Source organism: Leptodactylus fuscus, chromosome 5 (assembly GCF_031893055.1).
Source record: "Leptodactylus fuscus isolate aLepFus1 chromosome 5, aLepFus1.hap2, whole genome shotgun sequence".
Taxonomy (NCBI): Eukaryota; Metazoa; Chordata; class Amphibia; order Anura; family Leptodactylidae; genus Leptodactylus; species Leptodactylus fuscus.
This window is the reverse complement of record NC_134269.1, coordinates 178397138-178415730: the sequence shown is the minus strand read 5'-3', so window position 1 is coordinate 178415730 and position 18593 is coordinate 178397138.

Sequence of the window (18593 nt, the reverse complement as noted above, 5' to 3'; positions counted from 1 at the left end):
TAGAAGGAGATTTACAGATTTGATCCCCTGGAAGCAAGATTTTAAAAGCCCCTTTTCATGATCTAACAGCATGTTCTTAAACCTTTGAGTCAGACTTAAGAGCTTTCATTCCTTGCAATACATTTGATTGTGTACTTTTGTCATTTTATTTTTATTCTTTGCAAATAGTATCAGTAGGGATAGATATCGGATACTGTATGTTGTGATATCATTATTATATTATACTGCAGATATGTATTTCAAGGCTACAATATCGAGGCTACACAATTTTTACGTCCATCAATGCTATCCTTCTGCCATTTAATGCACTAAATCCCAAGGATTCCTACCTGTGGATAGTATGCCTCAAAGTCAAATTGTTTTCTGGTTAAAACTAGAGATGAGCGCACAGAGGTAGGCAAACCAATTCTTTACAAGCCGGATTCTCACAAAATATTCCAAGCCTAATACTTCATGATTAGTCCGGGGCAAATTAAAATGGCACTTCCAAAGGATATCCAGCAATATAGAAAAGCTCCAGATACGTAAAACTTAACGTTTAATGATTAAGATCAAAAACATGAAGAACATATCCAAAAATCACAAGAGTTAAAAAAATAAAAAAATACAAAATTCACAAAGACACACCAAAAAACAGAAACAGAAAAAATGCCATATCAAAGACTGCTTACTAGAGATAAGCGAGTACTATTCAAAATGGCAGTTTCGAATAGCACACACCCATAGGGATGAATGGACGGAGACGGCACGTAGTGGGTTAAGCGGCACGACGGCTCCATTCAATGCTATGGGTGCGTGCTATTTGAAACTGCTGTTTCAAATAGTACTCGCTCATCTCTACTGCTTACGCGTTTCGAGGCGAGAGCCCCTTACTCATAGTACTGAACTAAATACTGTGGAGACACGTGTGAGATGTTCTGGTGTCCCCTGACATCACCTTACAACCATAATGAGTGGTAAGTGAAGACCTTACAGTGTTGGTGTCACTAATAATGTAATGCTCTTTGCAAGAAGATGGAAAGCCATTTTGCTGATTGTCAAACTAGGGGACAGACGTAGTTTAATCAATTACGGACAGGTAATAATTAGAGATGAGCGAACACTAAAATGTTCGAGGTTCGAAATTCGATTCGAACAGCCGCTCACTGTTCGAGTGTTCGAATGGGTTTCGAACCCCATTATAGTCTATGGGGAACAGATACTCGTTAAGGGGGAAACCCAAATTTGTGTCTGGAGGGTCACCAAGTCCACTATGACACCCCAGGAAATGATACCAACACCCTGGAATGACACTGGGACAGCAGGGGAAGCATGTCTGGGGGCATAAAAGTCACTTTATTTCATGGAAATCCCTGTCAGTTTGCGATTTTCGCAAGCTAACTTTTCCCCATAGAAATGCATTGGCCAGTGCTGATTGGCCAGAGTACGGAACTCGACCAATCAGCGCTGGCTCTGCTGGACGAGGCGGAGTCTAAGATCGCTCCACACCAGTCTCCATTCAGGTCCGACCTTAGACTCCGCCTCCTCCAGCAGAGCCAGCGCTGATTGGCCGAATTCCGTACTCTGGCCAATCAGCGCTGGCCAATGCATTCTATTAGCCCGATGAAGTAGAGCTGAATGTGTGTGCTAAGCACACACATTCAGCACTGCTTCATCACGCCAATACAATGCATTAGCCAGTGCTGATTGGCCAGAGTACGGAATTCGGCCAATCAGCGCTGGCCAATGCATTCTATTAGCCCGATGAAGTAGAGCTGAATGTGTGTGCTAAGCACACACATTCAGCACTGCTTCATCGGGCTAATAGAATGCATTGGCCAGCGCTGATTGGCCGAATTCCGTACTCTGGCCAATCAGCACTGGCCAATGCATTCTATTAGCCCGATGAAGTAGAGCTGAATGTGTGTGCTAAGCACACACATTCAGCACTGCTTCATCACACCAATACAATGCATTAGCCAGTGCTGATTGGCCAGAGTACGGAACTCAACCAATCAGCGCTGGCTCTGCTGGAGGAGGCGGAGTCTAAGATCGCTCCACACCAGTCTCCATTCAGGTCCGACCTTAGACTCCGCCTCCTCCGGCAGAGCCAGCGCTGATTGGCCGAAGGCTGGCCAATGCATTCCTATGCGAATGCAGAGACTTAGCAGTGCTGAGTCAGTTTTGCTCAACTACACATCTGATGCACACTCGGCACTGCTACATCAGATGTAGCAATCTGATGTAGCAGAGCCGAGGGTGCACTAGAACCCCTGTGCAAACTCAGTTCACGCTAATAGAATGCATTGGCCAGCGCTGATTGACCAATGCATTCTATTAGCCCGATGAAGTAGAGCTGAATGTGTGTGCTAAGCACACACATTCAGCACTGCTTCATCACGCCAATACAATGCATTAGCCAGTGCTGATTGGCCAGAGTACGGAATTCGGCCAATCAGCGCTGGCTCTGCTGGAGGAGGCGGAGTCTAAGGTCGGACCTGAATGGAGACTGGTGTGGAGCAATCTTAGACTCCGCCTCCTCCAGCAGAGCCAGCGCTGATTGGCCGAATTCCGTACTCTGGCCAATCAGCACTGGCTAATGCATTGTATTGGCGTGATGAAGCAGTGCTGAATGTGTGTGCTTAGCACACACATTCAGCTCTACTTCATCGGGCTAATAGAATGCATTGGCCAGTGCTGATTGGCCAGAGTACGGAATTCGGCCAATCAGCGCTGGCCAATGCATTCTATTAGCCCGATGAAGCAGTGCTGAATGTGTGTGCTTAGCACACACATTCAGCTCTACTTCATCGGGCTAATAGAATGCATTGGCCAGCGCTGATTGGCCGAATTCCGTACTCTGGCCAATCAGCACTGGCTAATGCATTGTATTGGCGTGATGAAGCAGTGCTGAATGAGTGTGCTTAGCACACACATTCAGCTCTACTTCATCGGGCTAATAGAATGCATTGGCCAATCAGCGCTGGCCAATGCATTCTATTAGCGTGAACTGAGTTTGCACAGGGGTTCTAGTGCACCCTCGGCTCTGCTACATCAGATTGCTACATCTGATGTAGCAGTGCCGAGTGTGCATCAGATGTGTAGTTGAGCAAAACTGACTCAGCACTACTAAGTCTCTGCATTCGCATAGGAATGCATTGGCCAGCCTTCGGCCAATCAGCGCTGGCTCTGCCGGAGGAGGCGGAGTCTAAGGTCGGACCTGAATGGAGACTGGTGTGGAGCGATCTTAGACTCCGCCTCCTCCAGCAGAGCCAGCGCTGATTGGCCGAATTCCGTACTCTGGCCAATCAGCACTGGCTAATGCATTGTATTGGCGTGATGAGGCAGTGCTGAATGTGTGTGCTTAGCACACACATTCAGCTCTACTTCATCGGGCTAATAGAATGCATTGGCCAGCGCTGATTGGCCGAATTCCGTACTCTGGCCAATCAGCACTGGCTAATGCATTGTATTGACGTGATGAAGCAGTGCTGAATGTGTGTGCTTAGCACACACATTCAGCTCTACTTCATCGGGCTAATAGAATGCATTGGCCAATCAGCGCTGGCCAATGCATTCTATTAGCGTGAACTGAGTTTGCACAGGGGTTCTAGTGCACCCTCGGCTCTGCTACATCAGATTGCTACATCTGATGTAGCAGTGCCGAGTGTGCATCAGATGTGTAGTTGAGCAAAACTGACTCAGCACTGCTAAGTCTCTGCATTCGCATAGGAATGCATTGGCCAGCCTTCGGCCAATCAGCGCTGGCTCTGCCGGAGGAGGCGGAGTCTAAGGTCGGACCTGAATGGAGACTGGTGTGGAGCGATCTTAGACTCCGCCTCCTCCAGCAGAGCCAGCGCTGATTGGCCGAATTCCGTACTCTGGCCAATCAGCACTGGCTAATGCATTGTATTGGCGTGATGAAGCAGTGCTGAATGTGTGTGCTTAGCACACACATTCAGCTCTACTTCATCGGGCTAATAGAATGCATTGGCCAGCGCTGATTGGCCAGAGTACGGAATTCGGCCAATCAGCGCTGGCTCTGCTGGAGGAGGCGGAGTCTAAGATCGCTCCACACCAGTCTCCATTCAGGTCCGACCTTAGACTCCGCCTCCTCCAGCAGAGCCAGCGCTGATTGGCCGAATTCCGTACTCTGGCCAATCAGCACTGGCTAATGCATTGTATTGGCGTGATGAAGCAGTGCTGAATGAGTGTGCTTAGCACACACATTCAGCTCTACTTCATCAGGCTAATAGAATACATTGGCCAATCAGCGCTGGCCAATGCATTCTATTAGCTTGATGAAGCAGAGTGTGCACAAGGGTTCAAGCGCACCCTCGGCTCTGATGTAGCAGAGCTGAGGGTGCACAAGGGTTCAAGTGCACCCTCGGCTCTCCTACATCAGAGCCGAGGGTGCGCTTGAACCCTTGTGCAGCCTCGGCTCTGCTACATCAGAGCCGAGGGTGCGCTTGAACCCTTGTGTACACTCTGCTTCATCAAGCTAATAGAATGCATTGGCCAGCGCTGATTGGCCAGAGTACGGAATTCGGCCAATCAGCGCTGGCCAATGCATCCCTATGGGAAAAAGTTTATCTCACAAAAATCACAATTACACACCCGATAGAGCCCCAAAAAGTTATTTTTAATAACATTCCCCCCTAAATAAAGGTTATCCCTAGCTATCCCTGCCTGTACAGCTATCCCTGTCTCTTAGTCACAAAGTTCACATTCTCATATGACCCGGATTTGAAATCCACTATTCGTCTAAAATGGAGGTCACCTGATTTCGGCAGCCAATGACTTTTTCCAATTTTTTTCAATGCCCCCGGTGTCGTAGTTCCTGTCCCACCTCCCCTGCGCTGTTATTGGTGCAAAAAAGGCGCCAGGGAAGGTGGGAGGGGAATCGAATTTTGGCGCACTTTACCACGCGGTGTTCGATTCGATTCGAACATGGCGAACACCCTGATATCCGATCGAACATGTGTTCGATAGAACACTGTTCGCTCATCTCTAGTAATAATAATGTTATAATAAATAGAGATGAGCGAACAGTAAAATGTTCGATATTCGTTTCGAATAGCCACTCAGTATTCAACTATTCGAACGAATATCGAACCCCATTATAGTCTATGGGGAAAAATGCTTCGCTACAGGGGATCCCAACATTCGACTCAGGAGGGTCACTATGTCCTAAGTCCACTATGACACCCCAGGAAATAATGCCAACAACCTGGAATGCAACTGGGACAGCAGGGGAAGCATGTCTGAGGGCATCAAGTACCTTTATTATGTCGGGATCCCTGTCAGCTTATGATATGCCGGAGCTGACTTTTTCCCATAGGAATGCATTGACCAGCGTTGATTGGCCGAATGCCATACAGAAGTACGGCATTCGGCCAATCAACGCTGCTCAACGCATTCCTATGTCGAGATGAAGCAGAGCTGAACCTGCTACACACTCAGCTCTACCAATGTAGCAGTGTCCGATGTAGCAGTCCGATGCAGCAGAGCTGAGTGTGTAGCAGGTCCAGCTCTGCCGCATCAGACTGCTACATCGGACACTGCTACATCGGGCCATGCGCTCAGCTCAACTACTCCAAAGATTCAGCCAACCTGCATCGGCCAGCACTTAGGAATGAGCCGATCTTGACATTTCAGGTTTGTTTTTAAAATCCGATTTCCGATCATTTGGAGATTGGATTTTAAAAATGATCCTATTCACTACACAGCATGTAGTCAATTTTTAAAAAAATTTTTGGACCCCACGCTGTGTAGTGATTAACCCCCCCACCACCATTGTCCACTTACCTGCATAGCTGCAGCTCCCAGCTCCTCTTCTTGGTCCGGTCCTCTGCCCACATGTCTTCAGAACGCCCTGCCCCCGCCTCCCTAGACTAGTATTATGGAGAAGGTGGGGCTTAGGAGAGTGTGGGCGGGTACTGGGAGGGGAGACGTGAGTGATGCACTCACGTCTCCCCGCCCACACTCTCCAGCCACACCAAGCCCCGCTTACTCCCTGCATCTCTACAATACTAGTCTAGGGAGGTGGGGCGCAGGGCGCTCTGAAGAGGAGAGAGGACCCCACGTCCCTAGACTAATATTGTAGAGATGCAGGGATCCAGACCAGATAGAGCCCCAAAGAGCTGTTTGAGTAACATTCCTACCTAAATAAAGGTAATCCCTAGCTAACCCTGCCTGTACATCTGTCCCTGTCTCACAGTCACATAGTTCACAGTCTCAAATTAACCAAATGTTTAATCCACTCTTCGTATAAATTGGAGGTCACCTGATTTAGCCAGCCAATTACTTTTTCCAATTTTTTTCCGATGCCTCCGTTGTTGTAGTTTCTGTCCCACCTCCCCTGCACAGTTATTGGTGCAAAAAAAGCACCAGGGAAGGTGGGAGGGGATACAAATTTTTTATGTGTTTGCCTTGTGGTATTCGATTGTAATTGTAAATGAATACCTCGAACGGCATGATATTCGATCGAATATCTATTCGATCAAACAATGTTTGCTCATCTCTAGTAATTATAGCCTTACTAATGTGAAAGTGACGGTAATAGATATGACTAAATAAATGTGGCTGTTTACGTGAAAAGGGCCCAGATCGTCGATACTAATTATAGAGAAAATAGTCCAAAACATATTTGGGTAAAAAAATCACAATTTTGTTTTATGCAAAAATTTGATTTAAAAATATGTCAAGTTAATTTGTCAATTTTTTTTTGCTGTTTCGGACAATGTTACACCATAACCGTTACAATGATACCAAGAACTCCATATCGACAGTGTGGGCCCTTTTCACATAAACAGCCACAAATAGCAAGTGGTAACAAACAGCCTATTAAAAAACATACTGCAATGTCAGATTTCTTTAAAAAATAAAAAATAAAAAATTAAAAAATTAAAACAGGCTATATTTTATGGTACAACTTTTAGGAAAAAAACAATACTATTAAAAGGTAGTGTATATAACATGGTGCTTGGCAAAGAAAAAAATTCCAAATTATGCCAAAAACATACAAAAAAGAGTGTCATGTGGTTTGTCTAAATTGTTCTTGTTCTTCAACACAATACAGATGAATGATTTTACTCTGAGAATTGCAATTGAGATTGATGATGCATCTGCTGCAGCAGAGTAACACTAACACATGAATACATTGACATACACAGTGTGACAAACAGAGTGACTCCTATAGCTATCTAAAATCAATCAATCAGTCTTCTTCTCTATTTCTAGAACTCCACTTCCTCAGAATCTAAAGTGTTATATCTTTATATTATTGCTAAATCTCTTATGCTTACTGTCTGAGACCTTATCTCTCTAATCTCTCCCTACAAAATGGACGCCTTCTCTTTCTGTCTGGACTTTTTATACCGTCTAGAATTCATCAGCAACCTCTGACTATAGCTCTTCATGATTGGCTGTCCTCGGACATTATGGAAAGCCGGCCTGATCCACAAGATCATGTGATTTTTCTTAGCTTTTTGCATATTTTTACAATGCTGATGCCATTATTTCAAGTTGATGTGAATCAAAGTGCAAAAAAAAAGTTAACAACCGAACATTTTCTGAACAAAACCTCCAGTCCGTAATAAAAGGAACTTTAACTTTAATAAATCACATGAAATCCAGTTAAGACATGACACAAGAAGGACTTGCTTATGTCTTTCTGGTTTACAACAACCCCTTAGTCATAGCATCATTCCATACCTTTTCACTTATAGCTGGTTCGATCTGAATCCGAAACTGGCAGGGAAATTATTATACTATGTTCTCTTTTTTGACTCCAGAGTATAATATTTGGAGGTCCAGTAGAGATATAAAAGCAGTTTCCACCTATCTTTGCTTACATCTTCTGGGCTTCCTTGCAGCATCCAATGATCTCTCTGGGAACTTTTCTGGCTTTTTCCAGAGTCCTTGAACTCCATCCACTTTGCAGGTTATGCAAAATGCAACGTCTTTTGCACTGACCTCCTAGCCGTGAAAAGTGCTGCGGAAAAAAACCACAGTGCATTTCCACAACATTTTTTGGTTGCGGTTGACTTACATGGGGCCTTAGCCATAAAGGATCTTTTTTTTTATATAGGTCAACCCATACTGGTCTACCTGTCCTAGTTGGGCAGCTTATTTATCTGTAGGCTTATTAGTTTACTCACAAGTATAATACATCATTATCCTTAACAAAGCCAAAATGAACTTCAGTAAGTTTTTAGATACTTTTTGTCAGCATCCAATATCTTGATCAAATTTGTCAGCGAAACCAATGGCTTTGATAGAGAAAGCAGAATATGATCTGTGATTATTCAAGGGAGTTTTTATTTCACTATAGGCTTTGAATATAATAATCTTAGAGCATTAATTTAATCTTCTCTAAAACCAAATTTACCCAACACTTTAAACACTGTCTAATGACTTTTCCATACCTATTAATAATATTACTATTGTTGTTTTTTGTCCTTTAAGTATTTCTGAAATATTGACTATTCTCTTAATTGCATTCGAATTGTGCCTTGATGGAACAAAACCACTTGATAACTCCCTATCAGGATCCCTGAAGTTCTTTTTAGGGCCGGTTGCAAATGACCACGGTATGGGTCATTCTTTTGTATGGACCTGTACATACGACCGTGATTTTCATGTTCCCATGTATGGGCAGACAGTCCGGTCCACATCAGATAGGACAGGTCCTATTCCTGTCCTATTTTGTGGACCATTTTCTGTGACTTCAATTCATTTAATGAACGGTGCCAAGGATGCACAGCCCGTGCACAGGCGGCAAACAAGGACATCCCCGAGTCCTCCGTGTGCAGCTCCTTATGCTTTTAATTCACGGCAGGCCAGTTGCAGCACGGTCGTCTGTAACTGGTCTAAAGCTAAGGCCCTATGTAGCTAGCTGCAGCAAAAAAAACCAAAAAAAAAACAAAAAAAAAACTGCAGGAAAAACTGTGGCAGAAATATGGCTTAATATAAATCAGTATCCCTACGCTATGCTGAGGATGGCCCAATAGGCCGAAACAGCGCTGTCCATAGCTGGGAATCTGTTCCTTTTGGGACAGAAATACTGATTTAGCAATTAAATCCACATTATGATTAAAAGACTTTATGACGGAGTCGTTCATGATGTTAAGGATGCTGCCCTCTATAAGGTGGTGTACAGAGTGCACTCTGCTCTCCTAATTCCATCCAGGAGAATAGATTTGCATATTTTTTACCCATAATCCCTAGCGGAGCAGGAATGACTTGTAAGTCTCCGTACTGCCTATGTAGGCAAACACTCTCCCTAATGTGGACGAGTGCCCCCATACCCTATATTTTATTAGGGTTTTATGAATTGAATTGTTGTTTCTTGTTAGTTGCCTCCAAAAAAGTAAATAGTCAAGGTGATCAATAGTACTACAGCCCATCCCACAAAAAAAAGCCTACACCTGATTGCCCTCATCCATTATAATGCAGAGTGCAATTAAAAAAAAAACATATTGCACAAAAAAAGAAGTGCTCATATGACTATATGTCTATGAATAAATAGCAATATTACAATATGACCATATTAGCTAGCCCCAAAAAACTGTATGGCAAACAATAAAATGACAGTTTCTGCTCTGTTACAGCTATGTAGAGAAAGAGTAATGGCTGTTGGAATGACATCACCTGCATGTTTACATTTCGATTCCACTGGTTTTTATTAGTTTTATATTGCAGACATGAAAACTATCAAAGACAACAAATATGGATTGAAATAGTAAACAAAAACATTTGTTTGCATTAAGGCCCAGGCGGCCAGGATGTACTATTAGGGTGCATTCACACTGAGTAAACGCTAGCTTATTTTGTAGAGTAAAATTACACTTGTAAATTTTGCTATCCCATTGACTTCAATGATATTTTTTTACAAGTGTAAAAATACGCCTGTAAAAAATACGCCTGTAAAAAATACGCCTGTAAAAATACGCCTGTAAAATGTCATTGAAGTCAATGGGATAGCAAAATTTACAAGTGTAATTTTACTCTACAAAATAAGCTAGCGTTTACTCAGTGTGAATGCACCCTTACTATGAACACATTCTTTGCAGCAGAGGTAGCTTTTGGTCTTCCTTTCTTATGGTGGTCTTCATGAGAGCCAGCTTCATCATAGTGTTTAATTGTTCTTGTGACTTAGAGGATACCTTCAAAGTTCTTGATATTTTCCAGATTAATGGACCTCTATGTCTTAAAGTAATGATTGCTTAGTTGAGTGTTTTTTTGCCATACTGTGGATTAGACCAGTACCTGAATGAGGCTAAACACTGTATGGATCTGCGTACCAAACCTAGAAGCAATGGTGTCAAACACATTATGAGGGTGAGAAGTTCCAAAAATGAACTCTTGATAAGGCATACCTATTAACTGAAAACCATTACAGATGACCACCTCATAAAGCTGATTGAGAAAATGCCAAGAGCATGCAGCTGTCATCAAGATGTAGAGGGGGCACTATGAAGGTTCTAAAATATAAAAAAAAATATTCTGTTATTATTTTTTTTAAACAGTTCCTTATTTACGTGTTTCTTCATTGTGTTTTATACAATGAGGAAATAAAAATAAAAATACAAAAAAACGATATGAGAAGGTCTCTGTATTTTTTTTTTAAATGCAGATCGCGAGCCCCACATAAAGTTCACAATGTACATTTTTCCCTATCAGTATGTTTTTGGAATATGGGATGGAAGTCCATGCAAACATGGGGAGAACATACAAACTCCTCGCAAGTGGCTTTTTGCCCTTGGTGGGATTTGAACACTGGGACTCCAGCGCCGCAAGGCTGCAATGCTAACCACTGAGCCACCGTGTGGCCCATGGTCTCTGTAAACTTCTGACTGGAATGCTATACAATCCCTTTTAAAGGGTAGTTTATGATTACACACAAAATCTAATAGATGACAAACGTGCCGTCTATTTAACACGTAACTGAACTATGCCAGGTTTCCCTACACGTTTAAGCATAAAGAATTAGGGTTCAACAGTGTTGATTTGTGATACTTGAATAGTTCCCAGATTACATCCTCATTAACTGCGCGCACTCATTTTATTTTGCAGACTTGCTTCAATGTCACATAAATTACTCCTCGGCACAAAGAATTAACTCTTGGACATATATTTAATTTCATTTTAGCTGTGCTTATTTTTTCTAAAGGACATATCATTTACAGCAGAAGCGTACGGCTGATAGAAGTGCTATGGGCAAATCAGTTGTGTTTGATGGTTGCCAATTAAGAGTCAGAAGAATTCTGCACTTTATTTCTGAAAATGTAAAAGATTTCAACTTGTCATCTTCTAGTACAGAACCCACATGACCTTTATATGTCCTGGAGTGTTGATGAAATACAGTTCTTTAAAAACAAGCTTTTGTTCAAGTCTTTGAAGTGTAAGACTCATCAGCCTAAAATCATCACAGGTCATCATCGATGACAAAGTCAGGACAAATCTTCTGGTGATCAAAGGATAACAAGTAACTGACACATGAGAAATGTGTGTCCTACACATTTCTCTATATCTATGTGCTGAAAAATCCCTCTAGACTATATTTTAGCAGCGCTCTACATAAAGTGATTAAAGGTCCAACCGTATACCACAATGTCTTTAGCTTAGTCTGACCCAGACACATCAATTTATTATGTCACTTATGTACAATTTTCTAAATTAACCAAATATTAGCCTAGCTCCATAATCTGATGAATATACAGAAATCTCAATTTGATGGATTGTATCAAATATATTTTACTGTGGGTATTGCCATCGGTGACTCCATGTAGACCATTTCAATCCAAAGATTCAAAGGAATATACAGTAACTCCAGTTCCTTCAGTAAAAGGAACTACTCCCTAGTAGAGATGAGCGAGTAGTACTCGATTGAGTAGGTATTCGATCGAATACTACGGTATTCGAAATACTCGTACTTGATCAAGTACCACTCACTATTCGAATGGAAAAGTTCGATGCAGAACCAGCATTGATTGGCCGAATGCTATAAAGTCAGCCAATCAACGCTGGTTCTTCTCCTACCTTTAGAAGTCTTCTCCGCGCAGCTTCCCCGCGGTGTCTTCCAGCTCTAAATTCACTCTGCCAGGCATTGGGCCTGGGCAGAGCTGACTGCGGTATTCGAAATACTCGTACTCGATCAAGTACCACTCGCTATTCGAATGGAAAAGTTTGATGCAGAACCAGCATTGATTGGCTGAATGCTATACAGTCGGCCAATCAACGCTGGTTCTTCTCCTACCTTTAGAAGTCTTCTCCGCACAGCTTCCCCGCAGTGTCTTCCAGCTCTAAATTCACTCTGCCAGGCATTGGGCCTGGGCAGAGCTGACTGCGGTATTCGAAATACTCGTACTCGATCAAGTACCACTCGCTATTCGAATGGAAAAGTTTGATGCAGAACCAGCATTGATTGGCTGAATGCTATACAGTCGGCCAATCAATGCTGGTTCTTCTCCTACCTTTAGAAGTCTTCTCCGTGCAGCTTCGCCGCGGCGTCTTCCGGCTCTTCATTCACTCTGCCAGGCATCAGGCCTGGGCAGAGCCGACTGCGTATGCCCGCTTGTAGTGAGGACATGCGCAGTCGGCTCTGCCCAGGCTCGAAACGTGTTATGTGTTAACTATTAGGGACAAAAAATCTTCATTTCTGGGCCAAGCGCTCTTCTGCCTCTTTTTTGGTGTATCCACTTAAATCCTACACCATCATATTGGACCTTCCTGATATATTACTTCCATAACTACATTCCTGAGGCTTGGAGCTCTTTTCTGAGGTCCATTCTCACATTGGAATTATTTCTATATTCCATTCAAGAAGTTGTGAGCTGATCACAACCAACCAAGATGAGCGAACTATACTTACTGCATGCAACATTATTATGCTATTAGCAATTGGCACTGCTTGTTTTTTCTTTCATTTTCCATATGCAAATATATCACCATACCCAGATCTTTCTAAAGCTACATTACAAGTTAGTCCTGGTTCATATCTGCGGTCGGATTTTCGTTTGGGGAATCTGCATTGGCAACCCTGCAATACCGAACACATTGACAAACGGGGAGCTTATGAAAGCACATGAACCCCTTAGATTATAATGGGGTCTGTGTGTTTTCTGTGCGGCAGGGGAAATTAGCAAACAAAATTATAATAGTGTTAAAAATATCCCCAAAAAGAATTTTTTTTTGCTGATTTCCCTTGTAACTGAGGCTGATACATTAGCCCTAGTTACAGGAGGGATGCAGCCTCCTGAGTTACACTACAAAGCTGATGTAGGTCACCTAGCACCTAGCAACCCATACAGTTACTTTCCCCTGGTTGACCACTAGAAGAAGCAACATTATAGCGGCTCCTGTAGCTGTGTACACAGTGATCGTGAAGACAGGGATGAAAACAAACTGCCCCTGCCTTCTCTCTGAGAAAGGAACGACCAACAGAACCCTGGGATCCTTGGACAACTAGACGGTTCACTAATGGGTGTTAAAGAAAAGCCCGCATTGGATATCCTTGTTTGTAGCATCAAACATATAATTGAACTTTGCTCCCTTTGGATATCTATTCAAGCATTCCCAAAAATCCAAAATTTAACTAAAATAATATTAAAAAGTAAAGTACCATTAGTGAACCTATTCTATATGAGACTCTTACATGATCTATGCAATGGTATTTGAAATAGCACTTTGGATCCATTTGTACCATTTCCGCTGGCTCACCAGGTTGCTATAGTTTGCGATAATTTCTATGCAAAATAAGAAACGCTATGTTGATATATAAATGATTTTGGCACAGATGCATTTCAGATAAAGAAAATTGCTTTGGGTGGTAGAAAGACATCTCTGATTATTTCCATTATGATGTGATGGATCATTAACCCCTTTGTTGTTGACATCCTATGGAGATTCAGTAAGCAATCTTAATTATTTTAAAATACACTTCTTTGTTATTTAGTTGGTGATTAAAAATGCATTAAAAGATGGCAAGGGAAGAATATTTCCGTTCATTAGCTGATCTAAGAACCTAATCATCATGTAGAGCTAATTTTCATATAAATCTTAAAACAATAAGCACACTACAGTAGAAACAATTTATGTTGACTATGTCAGTAATGAACATAATCACAATACAAGCTGAAAAGAGAAAGTGATTATCTTTTATGAATTAGACAAAAGTGAATAGTTTCATTCAGTTGACAATAGTACACATGTTCCTATGTAAATACTGCATCCAACAGATTGGGAATGGCATGAAAACATTAACCTTATGCTGAAAGGAAGATATCTGGAACATTTCTCCATCTATTGCAATGTAACATTTTTTGAACAAATTGTTTAGTGCCATAGAAAATATGACGGTAAAAAAAATGATAATATTTGGCTCAAGGCAAAAAAAAGTCGATAAAATTGAAAAGACGCAATTAGAAAATATAAAAATGGTGATTTCGTTATAGTTATGAAAAAGTCATAAAAATAAAGTGAGTAAACATTAACCACTTCTTATCACTGCACCTTGGCTTCCGGACCTTCGTCCTTTTTAATGCCAGGCTTAAGTCTGTTTAAAAACCACAGAAAAAAAGAACCGATCCAGCACCACTTGTATATTGAAAAAGTTGCTAAAACATAGAGTTTAATAAAGATGAATGAATAAAAAACATTCATAAAAACACCAGTGTGCAGAATATTATAAAAAATTAGATGACATATCAAACAAAAAAGTCGACATAAAAAAGACGAGACCTACATTATGTATAGAAGCCGCTGACGCGTTTCTAGATGTTACCACCTCTTAGTCATAGCGATAATGAATGAACGGTAGACGCCGGCTAAATATCCCTTCACACCGTTCATGATTGAAAACAGGTGAAGCTGTGTATTATACTCTAGGGTGTGAAAAAATCATAGAGTATAATGGTGATGGTTAGTGGGTAGCGAACCCTAAAAACTTATACAGCAGACACCCGGCGCTAATGTCCATGATTGGTGCCCGCACTGATCGTGCGCATTAAAGGGGCTCTGTGTTTGGGAAAAGTCATTTTTAACTAAGCACATACTTTCATAGCCTTTAGAAATGCTATTCCACACCTACCTTTTGTATGTAAATCACCTTGGTGGTTTTTAAATGAGCCCATTTTTATTCATATGCTAATTAGCCTCTTGGTGCACCCCGGAAGTCTCATCATACACCCTCTATGCTATTCTTTCCTATGTATGTATACAGCACAGGCTGCTGATGACTTCCTGCTTCCTGTTTGCACACACAGATAGGAGAGAATAGCAGAGACAAGTGCTTCTGGGAACTTCCTGAGCTGGCTGGAAGCTAATTAGCATATGGATAAAAACGGGCTCATTCAAAAACCACTGAGGCAATTTACACGCAAAAGGTATGTGTGGAATAACCTTTCTAAAGCCTATGCAAGTATGTTCTTAGTTAAAAATGACTCTTTGAACTCTGGATATATGAATCTATTTAGGATTTCTACTCTGAAACAGCCAAATGAATTAGGCATTAATGAAAATTGCCACAAAAGTTGCTTATTATACTACTATATTTCTGCTCTGCTTTATGGTAGAGATACTTGTGTACATGAAGAGATTTGAGAAAGCTGTTTAAACATACTTATTAGTGTAAATTTTGTTCTTTGTAGATCTGATGAAGGGGTGAAGCCTCTTGTGTGACTTCAGCACCCCGAAACACGTTGTCATATTCCTAATAAAGCTTATTCTACAAATTTATTCCAAGTGAGTGCGTAACCTCCTAATTGCTTGGATATAATCCATTCACACTACCGTCTGTGTCCGACAGGTAGTGTCCGCTCCTAGTGTCCGCTCAAAATCTGGCACGGACATTAGGAGCGGACACTAGCTGTGTCCGTGACACCTGTCATTTATTTAAATGGCGATCGGGTGTGTTCTTTTGCACTCCGTGCCTTTCCTTCACTGTCCACTTGTAAAGATGTCCGACTTTTCAAGCGGACAGAAAAACCCGACATGTAGGGTTTTTCTGTCCGCTTGAAAAGTCGGACATCTTTACATGTGGATAGTGAAGGAAGGGCACGGAGTGCAAAAGAACACACCCGATCGCCATTTAAATAAATGACAGGTGTCACGGACACAGCTAGTGTCCGCTCCTAATGTCCGTGCCAGATTTTGAGCGGACACTAGGAGCGGACACTACCTGTCGGGCACAGACGGTAGTGTGAATGCCCCCTTACCTGTGAAACAGAATAATTCATAGTAGAATCATGAAGAAAAATGTGTCCTGCAAACATTAAGACTACATATAAGCTCTGAGAGCAGAAAAATAAAAAAGTTATGGGGTTTGGAAGGAAGGGAGTCAAAAACAAAAATTAAAAAATGCCCACGGCTTGGAAGGGGTTAATATATTCATTTTTGCGTGCATTGTTCTTTTATAAAGTTTTTTGCTTCTAAGGGTAGGGATTTAAATGAAGAGTCCAATGACAGCAGAATCCATTGAGGTTTGGAAAGCATTATGGGTATATAAGGTCCATCATCCATCTCACACCTTCAAGAAATTATCTGGTCTTCTATTGTTATATACTATCTGCTCATACAGAAACATAGTGCTGACTAGTAGAGATGAGCGAACACTAAAATGTTCGAGGTTCGAAATTCGATTCGAACAGCCGCTCACTGTTCGAGTGTTCGAATGGGTTTCGAACCCCATTATAGTCTATGGGGAACATAAACTCGTTAAGGGGGAAACCCAAATTCGTGTCTGGAGGGTCACCAAGTCCACTATGACACCCCAGGAAATGATACCAACACCCTGGAATGACACTGGGACAGCAGGGGAAGCATGTCTGGGGGCATAAAAGTCACTTTATTTCATGGAAATCCCTGTCAGTTTGCGATTTTCGCAAGCTAACTTTTCCCCATAGAAATGCATTGGCCAGTGCTGATTGGCCAGAGTACGGAACTCGACCAATCAGCGCTGGCTCTGCTGGAGGAGGCGGAGTCTAAGATAACTCCACACCAGTCTCCATTCAGGTCCGACCTTAGACTCCGCCTCCTCCGGCAGAGCCAGCGCTGATTGGCCGAAGGCTGGCCAATGCATTCCTATGCGAATGCAGACTTAGCAGTGCTGAGTCAGTTTTGCTCAACTACACATCTGATGCACACTCGGCACTGCTACATCAGATGTAGCAATCTGATGTAGCAGAGCCGAGGGTGCACTAGAACCCCTGTGCAAACTCAGTTCACGCTAATAGAATGCATTGGCCAGCGCTGATTGGCCAATGCATTCTATTAGCCCGATGAAGTAGAGCTGAATGTGTGTGCTAAGCACACACATTCAGCACTGCTTCATCAAGCCAATACAATGCATTAGCCAGTGCTGATTGGCCAGAGTACGGAATTCGGCCAATCAGCGCTGGCTCTGCTGGAGGAGGCGGAGTCTAAGATCGCTCCACACCAGTCTCCATTCAGGTCCGACCTTAGACTCCGCCTCCTCCGGCAGAGCCAGCGCTGATTGGCCGAAGGCTGGCCAATGCATTCCTATGCGAATGCAGACTTAGCAGTGCTGAGTCAGTTTTGCTCAACTACACATCTGATGCACACTCGGCACTGCTACATCAGATGTAGCAATCTGATGTAGCAGAGCCGAGGGTGCACTAGAACCCCTGTGCAAACTCAGTTCACGCTAATAGAATGCATTGGCCAGCGCTGATTGGCCAATGCATTCTATTAGCCCGATGAAGTAGAGCTGAATGTGTGTGCTAAGCACACACATTCAGCACCGCTTCATCAAGCCAATACAATGCATTAGCCAGTGCTGATTGGCCAGAGTACGGAATTCGGCCAATCAGCGCTGGCTCTGCTGGAGGAGGCGGAGTCTAAGGTCGGACCTGAATGGAGACTGGTGTGGAGCGATCTTAGACTCCGCCTCCTCCAGCAGAGCCAGCGCTGATTGGCCGAATTCCGTACTCTGGCCAATCAGCACTGGCTAATGCATTGTATTGGCTTGATGAAGCAGTGCTGAATGTGTGTGCTTAGCACACACATTCAGCTCTACTTCATCGGGCTAATAGAATGCATTGGCCAGCGCTGATTGGCCGAATTCCGTACTCTGGCCAATCAGCACTGGCTAATGCATTGTATTGGCTTGATGAAGCAGTGCTGAATGTGTGTGCTTAGCACACACATTCAGCTCTACTTCATCGGGCTAATAGAATGCATTGGCCAATCAGCGCTGGCCAATGCATTCTATTAGCGTGAACTGAGTTTGCACAGGGGTTCTAGTGCACCCTCGGCTCTGCTACATCAGATTGCTACATCTGATGTAGCAGTGCCGAGTGTGCATCAGATGTGTAGTTGAGCAAAACTGACTCAGGACTGCTAAGTCTCTGCATTCGCATAGGAATGCATTGGCCAGCCTTCGGCCAATCAGCGCTGGCTCTGCCGAAGGAGGCGGAGTCTAAGGTCGGACCTGAATGGAGACTGGTGTGGAGCGATCTTAGACTCCGCCTCCTCCAGCAGAGCCAGCGCTGATTGGTCGAGTTCCGTACTCTGGCCAATCAGCGCTGGCCAATGCATTCTATTAGCCCGATGAAGTAGAGCTGAATGTGTGTGCTTAGCACACACATTCA